Genomic DNA, 17690 nt, shown 5'->3' with positions numbered 1-17690 from the left:
CCTTCCCTCCCTCCCTTCCTTCCTTCCCTCCCTCCCTTCCTTCCCTCTTTCCTTCTTTCTTTTTTTCTTCTTTCTTCAGTATGTTCTTTCTTTCGTTCATTCTTTCGCTCTTTTCATTCGTTCTTTTCTTTTTTAAAATAGAGACAGGGTCGACTGTGCGCGGTGTCTCACACCTGTAATCCCAACACTTTGGGAGGCTGAGGCAGATGGATCACGAGGTCAGGGGTTTGAGACAAGCCTGGCCAACATGATGAAACCCTGTCTCTACTAAAAATACAAAAATTATCTGGGCATGGTGGCACACACCTGTAATCCCAGCTGCTGGGGCGGCTGAGCCAGGAGAATGGCTTGAACCCAGGAGGAAGAGGTTGGAGTGAGCCAAGATCATGCCACTGCACTCCAGCCTGGGTGACAGAGCAAGACTCCATCTCAAAATAAGTAAGTAAGTAAATAAATAAATAAAATAAAGACAGGGTCTCCCTACATTACCCGGGCTGGTCTCAAACTCCTGGGCTCAATTGATCCTCCCACCTTGGCCTCCCAAAGTGCTGGCATTACAGGCATAAGCCACCGAGCCCGACCCAGAGACAATTTATTTAGCCCAGTTCCTGACTGGAATCAGCTGTTTTCAGGGATGATACTAAAATTAAATTATCTCAAGATTTATTATTATTATTTTTTTTGTGAGACTGAGTCTCCCTCTGTTGCCCAGGCTGGAGTGCAGTGGCATGATCTTGGCTCACTGCAACCTCCGCCTCCTGGGTTCAGGTGATTCTGCAGCCTCAGCCTCCCAAGTAGCTGGGATTATAGGCACTCACCACCACGCCTGGCTAATTTTTGTATTTTTAGTAGAGGTAGGGTCTCACCGTGTTGGCCAGGCTGGTCTCAAACTCCTGACCTCAAGTGATCCGCCTGCCTCGGCTTCCCAAAGTGCTGGGATTACAGGTGTGAGCCAGCGTGCCTGGCCTAATTATCTCAAGATTAAATATATACAGAGAATGCCAACCCATGGTATAATTCTGGACAGCAGTTCTTTCCCGTGTGGGTTAGGACCTAGGCCCTGGCTTCAGTTATTGCCCCTCAGTAGATAGTCTGTGATGTCCAACTCTGGGTGAGAATGGCTGAGTCCAAAGCTGCTGGTGACAAAGTGGGGTGAATTGAAACAAACCAGCTCCCACTGAGGTCAACTGGAGGTAGAAAGGAAGAAAGATGCCTAAGACAAGGGGAATGTGCAAAGGGACAAAACGTAGAGGGGTGAGGGTACGGTGTGCCCAAATGTCTTTATTGATATCTAACACCTTTTCAAAAATGATTTGAGGTTGGTTGAAATGGTGGTGTGGGGAGTGCATTTCCAAGTCAGGTACTATTTCCCCCAGGCTGAGGCCTCTGATGTTGAGATGGAGAAAAAACAAGGAACAGAAAACATTTTTGGTTGCCGTTGTCTTACTTTGAAGAAGAGGCAATTAGTGAGAGGACACAAAACTTAGCAGAAGGAGGACAGATTTTAGATGTCAGTGGCAGCAACAACAGCACAACACACACACATGTAAACAAGCAAGGAAAACAAAAGAGAAGGCAGAACAACCCTTGTTTATGTCATCTGTTACTGTAGAATCAGAACTTGATTGGACAGGTAGAGTACCAGTATAGATGACTGTGTGGAAGTGTAAGGAAATTATAAATGTATATCTTCTCATTAATATATTGCCATGAGGATTAAATTAATTTTCAAGAAGTGGAGAGGACTTCTTATTTTTTTAATCTAACATGATTTTAGTTAAATCTTGTGTTGGTAGAATTTCTTAAGGTGGCTCAGGCCGGTAATCCCAGCACTTTGTTGAGGCTGAGGCAGGCAGATCACTTGAGGTCAGGAGTTCGAGACCAGCCTGGCCAACATGGGGAAACCCTGTCTCTACTAAAAATACAAAAATTAGCTGGGCATGATGGTGGGCACCTATAATCCCAGCTACTTGGGAGGCTGAGGCAGGAGAATTGCATGAACCTAGTAGGCGGAGGTTGCAGTGAGCTGACATCACACGACTGCACTTCAGCCTAGGCGACAGAGCAAGACTCTGTTTCAAAAAAAAGAAAAAAAGAAAGAGAGAGAGATAATAATAACTTCTAAAGGGATTCATAAATGGCCATCCTATCCAGGGCTTCAAAAATGACAAACTTTGATTGTAATGTGTAACCACCAGAGGGTAGAAAGGAGTAAAAATATTTTGTTTTTCTTTGTATGGATAACCAGTGGGGTTTTGGAGTTGAATTTTAAAAATTTATTCTTGGCATTCAGAGGCTCGCTCTGTCTCCCAGGCTGGAGTGCAGGCACAATCTTGGCTCACTGCAACCTCCACCTCCTGAGTTCAAGCAATTCTCCTGTCTCAGCCTCCCAAGTAGCTGGGAATACAGGTGCATGACACCACGCCTGGCTAATTTTTGTATTTTTAGTAGAGATGAGGTTTCACCATATTGGTCAGGGTGGTCAGGAACTCTTGACCTCTGGTGATCCACCTGCCTTGGCCTCCCAAAGTGCTGGGATTACAGGTGTGAGCTACCGCACCCAACCTTATTTTATTTTTGAGATAGGGTCTCACTTTGTCACCTAGGCTGGAGTGCAGTGGCACAAACACAGCTCACTGCAGCCTTGAACTCCTGGGCTTAAGCAATCCTCCTACCTCAGCCTCCCAAATTAGCTGGGACCACAGGTATGCACCACTATGCCCTGCTAATTGTTTTTTTAAAGTTTTTTTGTAGAGGTGAGGGTCTTGCTGGGTTTCCCAGGCTGGTCTTGAACTCCTGGGCTTAAACGATCCTCCTGCCTTGGCCTCCAAAATGCAGGGATTACAGGCATTAGCCACTGTACCTGGCTGTTTTAGTCTATTTTAGAACTAGAATCATCACAGCATAACACTCTGCCCTATATAATAATTTTAATACTTCTTTTTAAAACACACTTTTTTTTCCCTCTCTCAGCTTTTTCTTAATATTTCACCATTTTATGGTATCTTGTTTTTCTGGTTTTGTATGTGGTAATGATTGTAGATGGGGACATGAAACTTTGAGGGTTTGTAAAACTGAGCACCGAGTGTAATATTCCATGCATCAAAACAAAAGAAAAAAAGAAAGAAAAAAACATAAAACAATTCTGTATGTCTAAAACACATCTTCTGTCTATTGACTTCTCTCCATTTTTACTGCTGCCCTAATCCAAATCCCTATCACTGCAGCTTGACCAGTACAATAGCCTTTAAACTCCCCTTGGGTGGGGCGTAGTAGTTCACATCCGTAATCATGGCACTTTGGGAGGCCAAGGCAAGCAGATCACTTGAGGTCAGGAGTTTCAGACTAGCCTGGCTAACATGGCAAAACCCAGTCTCTACTAAAAATACAGAAATCGGCGGGGCGCGGTGGCTCACGCCTGTAATCCCAACACTTTGGGAGGCCAAGGCGGGCGGATCACGAGGTCAGGAGATCGAGACCATCCTGGCTAACACGGTGAAACCCCGTCTCTACTAAAAATACAAAAAATTAGCCGGGCATGGTGGCGGGCACCTATAGTCCCAGCTACTCGGAAGGCTGAGGCAGGAGAATGGCGTGAACCTGGGAGGCTGAGCTTGCAGTGAGCCAAGATTACACCACTGCACTCCAGCCTGGGCGACAGAGTGAGAAAGTACAGAAATCAGTTGGGTGTGGTGGTTCATGCCTGTAATTCCAGCTACTGGGGAGGCTGAGGCAGAGAATCGCTTGAACCCAGGAGGTGGAGGTTATAGTCAGCTGAGATGGCACCACGGCACTCCAGCCTGGGCAACAGAGTGAGACTCTGTCTCAAAAAAATAAAAAATAAATAAATTAACTTGTCTTGCTTTAACTGTTATCCCTCTTTAATCTATTTTTGCATAAATCTATCAAAGACCATTTCTTTCTTTTCTTTTTTTTTTTTGAGACGGAGTCTCGCTGTGTCACCCAGGCTGGAGTGCAGTGGTGTGATCTCGGCTCACTGCAACCTCCACCTCCTGGGTTCAAGCAATTCTCTGCCTCAGCCTCTTGAGTAGCTGGGATTACAGGTTCCTGCCGCCACACCCAGCTAACTTTTTTGTATTTTTAATAGAGACGGGGTTTCACCATCTTGGCCAGGCTGGTCTTCAACTCCTGAGCTCGTGATTCACCCGCCTCGGCCTCCCAAAGTGCTGGGATTACGGGCATGAGCCACGGTGCCCGGCTGCTCAATTCTTTCTTTCTTTTTTTTTTTGGAGATAGGGTTGCGCTCTGTCACCCAGGCCGGAGTGCAGTGGCCTGATCATGGCTCATTGCAGCCTGGAACTCCTGGGTTCAAGTGATCCTCCCGCCTCAGCCTTCTGAGGAGCTGGAACCACAGGCTCATGCCACCATACCTAGCTAATTATTTTTATTTTTATTTTATAGAGATGAGGTCTTGCTGTTTTGTAGAGATGAGGTCTTGCTATGTTGCCCAGGCTGTCTTGAACTCCTGAACTCCCGCCTCAGCCTCTCAAAGTGCTTGGATTACTGGCATGAGCTATTGCACCCACCCAGATCTTTTAAAAATGTGATCATCTCATTCTGTTTAAAACCCCCTGGCCGGGTGTTGCGGCTCAAACCTGTAATCCCAGCACTTTAGGAAGCCGAGGCAGGTGGATCACGAGGTCAGGAGTTCAAGACCAGCCTGGCCAAGATGGTGAAACCCTATCTCTACTAAAAATACACAAATTAGCGGGGCATGGTGGCGGGTGCCTGTAATCCCAGCTATTTGGGAGGCTGAGGCAGGATAATTGGTTGAACCCGAGAGGCGGAGGTTGCAGTGAGCTGAGATCACACCACTGCACTCCAGCCTGGGTGACGGAGACTCCGTCTCAACAACAACAAAAAACAAACAAAACAAAACGAAACAAAACAAAAAACAAAACCAAAAAACCCCATAAGTTTTCCTCTACCTAAGAATAAAAATACAAACTTTATTCTCTGAGCTATAGAAAACTTCACAGTCTTGATTCTCATCTATTCCTCCATCCTCCTCGTTTCCAGTGCTCTCTGCTGGGTCCAGTATGTTTCAGCTCCATACCTCAGGGCTTATATCTTCTTACTTACTTGGCTGCTTCTTATCATTTAGATTTCAACATTTTCTTTTCTTTTTGTTTTTTCAAGACAGAGTTTTGCTCTTGTTTGAGATGGAGTGCAATGGCGCAGTCTCCGCTCACCGCAACCTCTGCCTCCCAGGTTCAAGCGATTCTCCTGCCTCAGTCTCCCAAGTAGCTGGGAATACAGGCATGCACCACCACACTTGGCTAATTTTGTGTTTGTAGTAGAGACGGGGTTTCTCCATGTTGGTCAGGCTGGTCTCAAACTCCTGACCTCAGGTGATCTGCCCACCTTGGCCTCCCACAGTGCTGTAATTACAGGCATGAGCCACTGCACCTGGCAGATTTCAACATTTTCTTTTTTTCTTTTATTTTGGAAGCAAGGTCCCCCCTGTTGCCCTGGCTGGAGTGCAGTGGCGCAGTCATGGCTCACTGCAGCCTTACTTTTGCAGGGTCAACTGATCCTCCCACCTCAGCCTCCTGAGTAGCTGGGACTACAGGCACACGCCACCACATGTGGCTAAATATTTCAATTTAAATGTCACCTCTCCAGAGAGTTTGCACCTGACATCCAATCTGGAGTAAGCCACAAGTCATTCCCATCAATCTGTTTAAAATCTACATAGTGGTCCATCTGACTTTTGTTTATTAATCCTCTCATTCTTTCCTAGAGAAAGAATTCTTTCCTATTCTCTATGAAAACAGAAAACTTTTCTAATCTTGTTATCCTTGTCATCTGGTGGAGTACCTGGCTCACAGTAGGTGCTCAAAATAACCCAAGTGGAACTAGTCTTTTTATTTTCTATTAATTGAATGTGAACAGTTTTTCCCTCAGTCAGTATGTATTAATGCTTATTATACTTTATTTTGAGATAGCCATTTTGTATTATTTACTGATTTATTGAGGGAGACAGGGTCTTGCTCTGTCATCCAGGCTGGAATGCAATGGTGTGATCACAGCTCACCACAGCCTTAACCTCCCAGGCTCAAGTGATCCTCCCACCTCAGCCTCCCAAGTAGCTGGAACCACAGGCTTGTCCCATCACACCTGGCTAATCTGTTTTTTTGTAGAGACAGTTTTCCTGTTTCAGATAAATTTAAATTTTAACATATTTTTCACCACTAAGTTATCTTTTTTGATTTGTATGTAATTCTATTTTATTTTATTATTATTTTTTTGAGATGGAGTCTCTGTCACCCAGGCTGGAGTACAGTGGTGCAATCTTGACCCATTGCAATCACTACCTCCTGGGTTCAAGAGATTCTCCTGCCTCAGCCTCCCAAGTAGATGGGATTACAGGCACGTGCCACCACACTCGGCTAATTTTTGTATTTTTAGTAGAGAAGGGGTTTCACCATGTTGGCCAGGCTGGTCTCGAACTCCTGACCTCAAGTAATCCACCTGCCTCGGCCTCCCAAAGTGCTGGGATTACAGGCTTGAGCCCATGCCTGGCCTATTTTAAATGTTCATTAATTTTAAATAACTTGACCGGGAATATATAACTAGCAAGCTAAGAGACTTTATTCACTCATTTAGTTGTTGCTAAATATGAGATACAAGGTTGAGCTCTGGGGATAGACCATGAACAAGAAAGACACTATTCATGGAGCTTATCTTCTTTTTTTTTTTTGAGACAGAGTCTCACCCTGTCACCCAGGCTGGAGTGCAATGGTGCGATCTCGGCTCACTGCAATCTCTGCCTCCTGGTTTCAAGTGATTCTCCTGCCTCAGCCTCCGGAGTAGCTGGGATTACAGGCATGTGCCACCACGCACCACGCCTGGCTAATTTTTTGTATCTTTAGTAGAGACGGGTTTTACCATGTTGACCAGGCTGGTCTCAAACTCCTGAAATCGTGATCTGCCCGCTTTAGCCTCCCAAAGTGCTGGGATTACAGGCGTGAGCCACTGCGCCCAGCCCATGGAGCTTATCTTCTGATGGGGGAGACAGAAATATACATACACACAAACGAAAACAAAAGAAAAAGGAAGACAAAATACTTTCAAGTTGTAAGCAGTGATGTGAAGGAAACAAACGAGACCAATCTGCCTGTAGAAAATCATATAACATTCTAGTATGTGGGTCTGATCTAGGAACCAATGAATCAACAAACATTTTTGTGCTGGTTGTTTTCCTTTGATAATTATCTTTGGCTTTTGAACTTGCTATGGAGGACTAGGAATTGATGGGGAATAGAGGTAGAAAATGTGATAAAATAAAAGGAGAAGATTTTTAGGTAACAAGGCTTAAAGGCTGTTCATATCTTTGTTATAATGTATTCATTTTCAGCTGTAGTTTGTTTAAAGTCCATCAAACAAGTGCTGTAATGCATGTTTGGTTTTTCAACACTTCTGAGGAAAGTCCTTTTTTGGCCACCATAGACCAAATATAGGTCTATGAGACGATAAACTATATATAAGGGAGTGGATAATGACTACATCAGCATGATTAAAAGCACATTCATGCTGAGGAGTTGAATTCCAGTTTAGCTAGGTAAAGATTTAGCTAGGTAAAGGTCAGATTATGGTTAATAATGTGTTACTTTAATGTACGGAATGAATAAATGTGGTGCCTTGAAAACACATGATAGTCCCCTACCATCCCAGTCAACATACAGTAGTCCTGTTTCTAGGATTTCTCTTGACCTTTATCTTGACCATAGTGTAACATAATAGAAAGAGCATGGGCTGTGGAGTCAGATTGGTGGGGGTTTGCTTAGCCAGATGAGATCAGGCAAATTTCTTCACCTCGTTGGACCTTGATTTTCTCATCTGTGGAATGGTTGTAGTACTATTTCTGTGGTCATGTTTTAGAAGTTTGAGGTAATGAGCCCAAAATACCTCTTACGTGGTAGACACTTCATCATTGGTTGCTATCACTGGGAGTGGCTCACCACTGCAGGGTTTTGGGCAGGGTAGTTACTGAATAATAAAAATAATGATAATGCATTCTTAGTGAGTTTATACTGTATGCCATACACTAAGAATTTTTTTTTGTTTTGAACCAGAGTTTTGCTCTGTTGCCCAGGCTGAATTGCAGTGACACGAGCTCAGCTCACTTCAACTTCCGCCTCCTGGGTTCAAGCGATTTTCCCACCTCAGCATCCTGGGTAGCTGGGACTACAGGTGTGTGCCACCACGCCTGGCTAATTTTTGTATTTTTAGTAGAGACAGGACTTTGCCCTATTGGCTAGGCTTGTCTGGAACTCCTGAGCTCAGGTCATCCGCCTGCCTCGGCCTCCCGAAGTGCCGGGATTACAAGCTTAAACTACGGAGCCTGGCCCAAATAACTTTTTGTGTATTTTAATTCTCACAACAGTCTTGTGTGAGAGAGATAGTTATCTCCATTTTATAGTTAAGGAAACTGAGGCTCAGATTATTTAATTTGGGTCAAGGTCACATAATAGTACATATATTTGAGTAAGTGTACTTACCTACAGAGGTGGAGTTTGAAGCTAGGCAGTTTGACTGTGAAAACCTATGTTCTTAAGGTTTCATATTTCTTTCTTTTTTTTTTTTTTGAGAGGGAGTCTCGCTTTGTCACCCACACTAGAGTGCAATGGTGTGATCTCAGCTCACTGCAACCTCCACCTCCTGGGTTCAAGTGATTCTCCTGTCTCAGCCTCCTGAGTAGTTGGGACCAGGCGCCCACCACCATGCCTGGTTAATTTTTGTGTTTTTCATAGAGACGGGGTTTCGCCATGTTGGGTCAGGCTGGTCTCGAACTTTTGACCTCAGGTGGTCCACCCACCTCGGCCTCCCAAAGCGCTGGGATTACAGGTGTGAGCCACTGTGCCCAGCCAAGGTTTCATATTTCTATTCTAGATTATGAAAACTTCATGAAGACTCATTTGGCAGCAGTCTATAGCATAAATTTTAGATTTATTAGTAAGAAAGTAGAAGGAAATCTTTTATTCATCATTGTCTTTGTTTTAGTAATCAGGGAATAATCATAAAATGCTAATCTTTGTCGAGCATGTAAAAAAAAAAAAAAAAATCCAGCCTCTGTCCATCATGGTCTAACAGTTTAAAAATATGTCCTAACTCAGAAAAATAATACCCCAATAATCCTTTAATTAGGTCAAATGTAAAAAGAGAATGTATGAACTAGATCATCTTAAGCTTGAAGTTCACAAAGAAATAAAATGTTCTTGACATGATATTTACTTTCTTTACCTATGCTGTTATTCCCTCTAAATATATTGTTTATTGGATTTCATGTCCTCTTCCCAACAAACCCACATTATTTTGATTTGGGGACAAATTGGGAAGACAGTGATTTTCTTTAACAGCCCAGTGGATTCTGCTTCCTTCTAATTCAGAGTATAGAGACTAAAAACTGTTAACAAGTCTAGAAATTAAAAAAAAAAAAAAATTAGCTCTAATGCAACTAATCCAAAACAGTGAAACTGGGTTTACCTCAGATATCCCCTACCATCCCAGTCAACATATAGTAGTCCTGTTTCTAGGATTTCTCTCTCCTTTCTTTACCATCTTCCTTTAGGGAAATGCTTTGGGATAGGAAGCAACAAACCAAACAGCAGCAGGCAAGTAAAATCAGTTCTTTTCTATTTCCCCACTGGGATAGTACGGAAGAGGGAGCAAGAACCCATCATCAAAGAGAACTGAGACTTAGGCGTGCCATTCTGAAAAGCCCTTGTTCCTTGTCTCCCTTGCCTCCCCCGCCCCCCTCAGCTCTGCAGTAATTCCTCAGAGATTGTACAGTCTCTCCACTTTAAATATAAATATATAAATATAAATATATATGTATAAACTTCCCCCTGTGTCTTTCTCTCCTCCTCTCTTTTTTTAATTTTCTATAATAAAGTTTCCTATTGGATAAGGTCAGCTCCCTGATTTATGCCTGACTCCTATTGGAAGCTCACAGGGGCTGACATCACTTAGGAAAGCGAAGGGGGTAGGGCTGCCAGATCAGTTTGTCACCACCCAGGCTCCCTTGCCTTTGGCTGGGTGCAACTTCCATTTTAGGTGTTGGATCTGAGGGGGAAAAAAAAGAGAGAGGGAGAGAGAGAGAAAGAAGAGCAGGAAAGATCCTGAAAGGAGGAAGAGGTGGCGAAAAATCAACTGCCTTGCTGGATTTGTCTTTCTCAGCACCTTGGCGAAGCCTTGGGTTTCTTTCTTAAAGGACTGGTTTTTAGAACTCCACATTTGAGGTGTGTGGCTTTTAAAGAAAATGTATGTACTGACGGGAAAAGGAGGATAAGCAAGTCGAATTTTTGTCTTACGGTAACGGGAGTGAATTAAAAAACGGGAGAGAGTCTGTTATGTTGATGAGTAACTTTTAAGCAATTATTTTTCTTTCTACTTTCAATACTTTGGCGGGGTAGATTTTGGTATTTTATTATATTTAAAAAGGTGAAATATACAAGACCTGGAAACAAACTTCTAGGTCTCTCTAATACAGGAAGCTGAGTAGATCCAGAGGGGTAAGAGCAGGTTTGAAAATTTACATTTTGGTGTGTTCTTTGATTTTATGTTTTTTGTTTTGTTTTGTTTTGTTTTTTTTTCTGGATTAAGCTAACATATTTCTGTTTTCAGAGCCCAAAAGTTGGTTTTTTGGCATGTTGCATGTGGGTTGGGAAAGGAATTTGTCCGTGTCGGAACCCAGTTATGCAGATGGTTCTTCATATGTTTCAAACTTTTTTTTTCTTTGTCATTGGATTTGTGGAAGTGGAAAGTTGCAGGGAGCTTTGCAGCGTAAATGGTATTGTTTTTCCCCCAGAGAGTTTGAACGGCCCGTATCGGTTTCAGCCCTGCTGTTCCTGGGTGGATCCCTCTTACTTTTCCAGGTGCGGTGGGTGGGAACCTCATTCTCCTGCTAGATGTAGTCTCCCTGCTTTGGCTTATAAAAGAAAACATACGGAACAATGTTAACTGAATTGCCATCTCCTTCTTCCTTCTAAACTACCTTTGATAGCAAAGATTTGTGGAGGTGTTTGTTAAATCTGCAAATACAACAACGTTTGGTTTATGTGTTTAAAGGGATAAGGAAATTCTAATCATGCTTTTTATTTCACCTGAGTAAAGTGACTACACACCTGAAAATATTTTCAGCTTTCTGCACTCTGAAAGGGCCACGGCTGGAATAAAATTAGGTTTAGAAAAACCATTTATACAAAGTTTAGTGTTTAAAATACGTTTCAGAAAACACAAGGGAGATTTTTATTTTTAAACCAAACTGAAAGTTGTTTTTTGGAGTTTATTGTTTAGTTAATTTACCATGAAATCTTAAATCTCTTAGAGCTGAAGGCCTATGACTGTGCTTTCATATATTTAATCTTAAGATTTGTTTTGTTTTCGCAAATACATTCTTGCAAAAGTACTGATTCTAGATAATTATATAGCCAACTCATCACTAGCTGAAAAACTAGGGTATTCTCTTCTCTTTTTGAAAATGCGAATCAGGCTGAAAATTATAGATACTGTCCTAATTGTAACAAGATGGGCTTTAGTGTGTAAGCTGCTCATTAGCTTTAAACTGGTATGTATCTTTAATTATCTGATTTCGTTCCACCCCCCACCCCCCGCCGCAATTTTTTTTTAAGATGAGACTTCCTTGAATTTCTTTTCTAGAATGAGGGTATTTCTTGAAAGATGATTTCATCCTTGTGAAGTTGTGGCTTCAGGAGGAAACAGAACTTTGTTCCTCCTTTGAATATAATCTAGGCAAAGGCTGCAGGAAATTTTTGATGTCTGGATCTCATAATTATAACAAGTACAGTTAAAAAGAAAGAAAAAAATACAATGTGTATAGTCTGTTTAGTATTTTCCAAATTTTCTTTCAAATGTTCTCTATGCCTTGACTCCAGCCTGGGGAGGTTTCTTGGATCTTTCGAGTGTTGGTCATGTTGCTTCCCGAGTGTCTGTTTCCCACTCAACCTTTAGGGGGAGGGATGAGGGAATCTGAAGGAGGAGTACAAAGGCAGTTTGAAAATAGGTTCTGGATGACTGAGTGGTGGTGATTTGGGTTTAGCTTTAAATAGTGGGCTTTGTGTAGCCGAAGTGAGCATCCTGGTTAACCTAGTGTCCAGGACTATTTCCACGAACTGAGGCGCTGTTTTGACTGGTGTGTAGTACAGAGCCTTTGGGGTGATAAGATGGAAGATTTGTCTTTTACCTCACCTCCACTGGTTCTTTCAGGAATTATAAGGGATGCAGATAAGTAAATCTTTTATTTTTAAAATTTTTTTATTTTGCTCCTCGTCTTGGTTTTGGGGTAAAAAATGATGACAGGTAAGTATGAGCTGTTCAGATTTTTCTTTCCTTGTTTGCCTCCTATATACGGTTGGTTTCTTTGTTATGTGAGTAAGGTAGTGGTCTGTGTTCCAGATTGGGGGGCGGAGGGGGGGCGGTTCTCTTTTAGGTGGTTGGAGTTCTAGTACCTTTCTCAAGGTTCCAGCATGGATAGTCAGAGAAGCTTCAACATGTTCTCTGAGCTAGGGTAAAATTGAGACTATTTGGAGATATTAACAAAAAGAAAAGCACTAAGTAATTACAATCCAGCCTTAGGTTTATGAAGTAGTTGCTCTCTAGGGATGGATGAGATAGGATGGATGCAAATAGATCACTATCAATTGGAATAACAAAATGATTAGCTTTGTATAATTTATCTCCTTCTATTTTGGTACCCGTTAGTAACTGCCAAGGCCCTCATTCCCCCCTACCTCCCCACACCTTGTTTTTAGTGTATTCTAAGCATTTTGCATAAGCTATTAATTTCCCACCACCGTTTTTTTTGTTTTGTTTTGTTTTGTTTTTTAAGGAATTTGACCCTCAGAGAAGCTGAGGTTTGGTGAAAATCTCACTGCCTGTAAATGGTTGAGGCCAGGATTAACCCTGCTCTGACTAACTACAAAGTCCATGGACTTAACCACTAATATACTGCCATTCACCAGAGAGAATGGAAACAACAGCTTGAACTAAAATGAGCCCTTGTTAGAGGCAGGAGTGTTTCATCTTGGCACGGGGGCAGTACTCAAATTTCCAACCCCCTCCAACTCCCCACTACTCCTGTTGGGATAATGTATGTAAATGATCTATTTTCCACAGAGCTCGTGGGGAGCTGGATGTGCTAGAATGGATATTATTTTAATCTTTAGAACGAGAATCTTTCTATATCCATATGCCCACCATTGCTGTCCTAATTTCTTAAACTTCCTGCAATTGTGTCACACATTGTTCAATTATCAGTAAAATTTCTTCTTCCAGAGAATTTTTAGGTATGTGGTTTGGAATGATAGGATATCATCAACTTGCAGAGATAGGCTTGTAGGAGGTAGTTCAGATATTCTTGTCTTTCCCTCTAGACTATGAGCAGCTTGGGTGTAGGTACTGTCTTATCTCTGTATCTTTTTAGCACCTGTCTTAGTGTCTGCTGCATACTGAAGTGCTCAGTAAGCCTTGGTTAAATAAGGCATTTGATGAGAATCAGTGAGGGACTGATTTGTGGGGAAGGTTTGAAAGGAAGCAAAACAACATAGATTAATCAAATTGCAATGTACTTTTGCAACTTTTACTGTAGTCTGTAGTTTCAACCTTTTATGCCTCTCCTCCCTTAATTTTTTTTTTTTTTTTTTTGAGACAGGGTCTTGTTCTGTCACCCAGGCTGGAGTGCAGTGGTGAAATCATGGCTCACTGCAGCCTCAAACTCCTGGGCTCAAATGGTGCTCCTATCTCAGTCTTCTGAGTAGCTAGGACTATGGGTGCACACCACTATACCTGGCTAAGTTTTGTATATTTTTGTGGAGATGGGGTCTCTCTATGTAGTCTAGGCTGGTCTCAAACACCTGGGCTCAAGCCAACCTCCTACCTCGGCCTCCCAAAGTGCTGTGATTATAGGTGTGCCCTACCACACCTGGCCCTCCCTTATATTTTTAAGCAAAGTTTCTGGAGATAATGGAGGATTTTAAATTTTAGCATTTCTTTAATCCTGTTCCTTTCTTGGCAAGTGGTACAAAGAATAGTATAAAAAGTAAGGATCTGGCCTGGTGCGGTGGCTCACGCCTGTGATCCCAGCATTTTGGGAGGTCCAGGTGGGTGGATCACTGGGCAACATGGTGAAGCCTCCTCTTTACAAAAAATACAAAAATTAGCTGGGCATGGTGGAGTGTGCCTGTAGTCCCAGCTACTGAGGAGGCTGAGGTGGCAGGACAGCTTGAGCCTGGGAGGTGGAGGTTGCAGCAAGCCGAGATCGTGCCACTGCCCTCCAGACTTAGGGGGACTTGCAGAGCCAGATCCTATCTCAAAAAAAAAAAGTATCCTAGTCAGTTCATTTCATAATGAACTTCAACAACTGAAAACCTTAAATGTAGCCATTTCCTAGGGGAGAATATATTAAGACATCAGCAGAAAAGTTTGCTTTCAGCCCTGTTTGGAGGTGAATGGTTTCTATGCTTGTTAATAAAAATATTAAGAGCTTGGGATGATAGTTTTGAACATCAGTGTTTCAAAGAAAGTATGTTTGAATATCATTGTATTCTTTAAATCACTGCTTTAGCCACAAAACTTTAGATTTTTTTCATGTGTTGGGAAGCTTATGAGTTTAAGAACCGAAATTAGTTTTCTTGGGTTATTTAAAAGGTATTAACAAGGAACTTGCCTAAAGGAGTGAACTGTAGGTAATAAGGATGTGAATAACTACAAATATTCTTTCACGTTCTCTTCCCTCAAAGAAGGGTTAAATGCCACACAAAGCTGAAGTGGGAACTGCTCTGCCTAAACTATGCAGCTGCCTCCAAGGTTTCCAATAGAGCATTGATATAGCCTGGCAGGGGGATTGTAAGAAGGCAAGAACAACTGTTCTGGTTAGAACTAATGAGGGGGAAATTAGGGTATGGATTGACTTGTATTTAATTGTTTAATGTATTTTTTGGAAGTAATTTTTTCCCTAATTCTACTTGGAATTGCATGTTATTATTAAATATTAAGTACTGAGAATGGGGCCTGAATTTACCATTTTATTCAGGGATAGTGTTCCCTGTTTTTAGGGCCACTTCCTCTCCAGGGAGCCCTTCAGTTTGATTGGTGTGGTGTGGTCAATTTAGATCAGGCATATAGTGGGGGAATTATAAAGAGCCAAATAGTTTTCTTATCTTTTTTTTTTTTTTTTTGAGATGGAGTCTTGCTTTGTTGCCCAGGGTGGAGTGCAGTGGCACGATCTTGGCTGACTGCAACCTCTACCTCCTGGATTCAAATGATTCTCCTGCCTCAGCCTCCCAAGTAGCTGGGACTACAGGCACACGCCACCACGCCCTGCTAATTTTTTGTATTTTTAGTAGAGATGGGTTTCACCGTAATTGCCAGGTTGGTCTTGAACTCTTGACCTCATGATCTGCCCACCTTGGCCTCCCAGAGTGCTGGGATTAGAGTCATGAGCCACTGCGCCCGGCCATAATTTTATCTTAAAGCCTTCCTTGCTGGTCAGCAATAGGTAATTTGGTTATGACTTTCACAAAACATGTCCCATGATGTTTGATGTGATGTGATGTGATGACAAAAGCACTTTTCAACTTTTTATTTCAAACTTGCGGAAAGTTGCTTGCAGTAACTCCGGTATACCCTTCATTTGCCTAGGTATCAGTTGTTAACATGTTGCCACAAATGCTTTATTCTATATTTTTTGGTCTATATGCTAACCAAAAAGGGAGTTTCCAATCTGAGACTTCCACAATATGGTGAGGCAAGGCAGCATAACATAATGATTAAGAGCATGGATGGGTAGCCAGACTGCCATGGAGGAACCATGTAACCTAGGGCAAATTGCTTAATCTCTCTCTGCCTTGGCCTCCTTGTCTGTAAAATGGGGATAATATCAACCATCTTACAGGATTGTCGTGACACTAAAGTTGTTTAACGTATGTAAAACTTATAGAGTAGTGCACAGCTCATAGTAATATCTTGTGTTTGCTATTAGAATGGATGCTTTAAAGAATTCAAATTTCGTTTGTCTGTTGAACTAATGCCTTTACAGATCTTTTTTTTTTTAATTTTTTTTTTTTTTTTTTTTTTTTTGAGACGGAGTCTCACTGTGTCTCCCAGGCTGGAGTGCAGTGGTGTGATCTTTGCTCGCTGCAACCTCCGCCTCCCGGGTTCAAGTGATTCTCCTGCATCAGCTTCCCGAGTAGCTGGGATTACAGGTGCCCGCCACCACCCCTGGCTGATTTTTGCATTTTTAGTAAGGGGGGGTGGTTTCACCATATTGGCCAGGCTGGTCTCAAACTCCTGACCTCAAATGATCACCCACCTCGGACTCCCAAAGTGCTGGGATTACAGGTGTGAGCCACCATGCCCGGCCGAAGGTCTCTTAAAACCTGAGAATCTGTGGTAGATGTAGGTGCTTGCATTACAGAATATATGGGCTTCCTGAGTAAAAGCTAACTTTTAAATTTTTTAAATGGGAAAAAATTATTTTTAGTAGTAGGTAATAATTGGAGAGTTCTGTGGGTGAAGTTCAACAGTAGTATGAGAATGGATAACTTTAGTAAAGTAAAGTGTTAGTGGGAGGAGGATAAACAATAATTTGTGGACATCATTCTGTGTTTGCAACACTTATTTGTGGACATTTGTAAAACTGTGACATGAGTTCATAAATGCTTCCTGTGAGAAGTGTGCTTCTAAGAAAGGAGTCAGCTTTTATATGTGAAAAAGCCAAGCTGTGGTCTGTGGGAAATACACATGTGTTAGATGCAACCTTGCTTAGAAACTTGCAGGTTTATTCCAGTCTAGGAATTTTCCTTCTTTTTTCCTCCCTTTTCTTCATACTAAAGAACCCATGAAAGTAGTGTTCTAAATAGTACTTGGCCAATTTCTTTGAAGAATTTTTCTTTATTTTACATTTTTTTAAAAAAATGAGACAGAGGCTGGGCATGGTGGCTCACACCTGTAATCCCAGCACTTTGGGAAGCTGAGGCAGGCGGATCACTTGAGGTCAGGGGTTTGAGACCAGCCTGGCCAACATGATGAAACCCCGTCTGTACTAAAGATACAAAAAAAAAAAAGAAAAGTTAGCTGGGCATGGTGGCACATGCCTGTAATCCCAGTTACTCGGGAGGCTGAGGCAGGAGAATCGCTTGAATCCGGGAGGCAGAGGTTGCAATGAGCCGATATCATGTCATTGCACCCCAGCCTGGGTGACAGGGTGAGACTCCGTCTCAAAAAAAAAAAAAAAAAAGAAAGAGTCTTGGCATGTTGTCCTGTCTCCAACTCCTGGGCTTAAGTGATCCTCCCACTTCAGCCCCTGGAGTAGCTAGGACTACAGGCACACACCACCTTGCCTGGCTATTTAAGCTAATTTCTGTTGGCACCCCGTAGCCTCCCACACTCAGTTCCCCACATTTATTTTACCTACAATTTCTTCTACCAATTCTCCTGTATTTTCTCCTTTTCTTTTGCTTTCCTATTCTCTGTGGTGTCTTCCTTTGTCTCTCTTTGCCTCCTCTTGCCTCCCTTATCTTTTTTTTTTCTTTTAGATTGGGTTTCCTTTTTTTCCCCTTAGGTTTTCCCTTAGGTCTTCATGGGCATTGCTTTGCCTCACTCACAGTTAATATAAAGAAGTATTTCTGGCCGGGCGCGGTGGCTCA

General features: G+C 42.4%; 1 protein-coding gene across 23 annotated transcripts in view; it reads left to right on the top strand.

Annotated features, from left to right (window-relative positions):
* Window positions 1-17690, top strand: part of CTNND1 (catenin (cadherin-associated protein), delta 1) — a 69128-nt gene that overhangs the window by 1327 nt on the left and 50111 nt on the right. For 13 of the 23 annotated variants that reach the window (XM_011998662.1, XM_011998658.1, XM_011998660.1 and 10 more), the window contains exon 1: window positions 9981-10265. The exons of 1 other annotated variant lie outside the window; for it this stretch is intronic. The gene's annotated coding sequence lies outside the window, so the exon portion shown is untranslated. Of the gene's footprint in view, window positions 1-9975; window positions 10339-17690 lie in introns of those variants that run through there. 9 more of the 23 variants (XM_011998661.1, XM_011998653.1, XM_011998644.1 and 6 more) reach the window with 3 other exon arrangements.

The sequence above is a fragment of the Mandrillus leucophaeus genome, unplaced genomic scaffold (genome assembly GCF_000951045.1).
Source record: "Mandrillus leucophaeus isolate KB7577 unplaced genomic scaffold, Mleu.le_1.0 Scaffold578, whole genome shotgun sequence".
In the NCBI taxonomy this organism is placed as follows: domain Eukaryota; kingdom Metazoa; phylum Chordata; class Mammalia; order Primates; family Cercopithecidae; genus Mandrillus; species Mandrillus leucophaeus.
The sequence above is the reverse complement of the archived record's forward strand: the minus strand, read 5'-3'. Positions and strand labels throughout refer to the sequence as shown.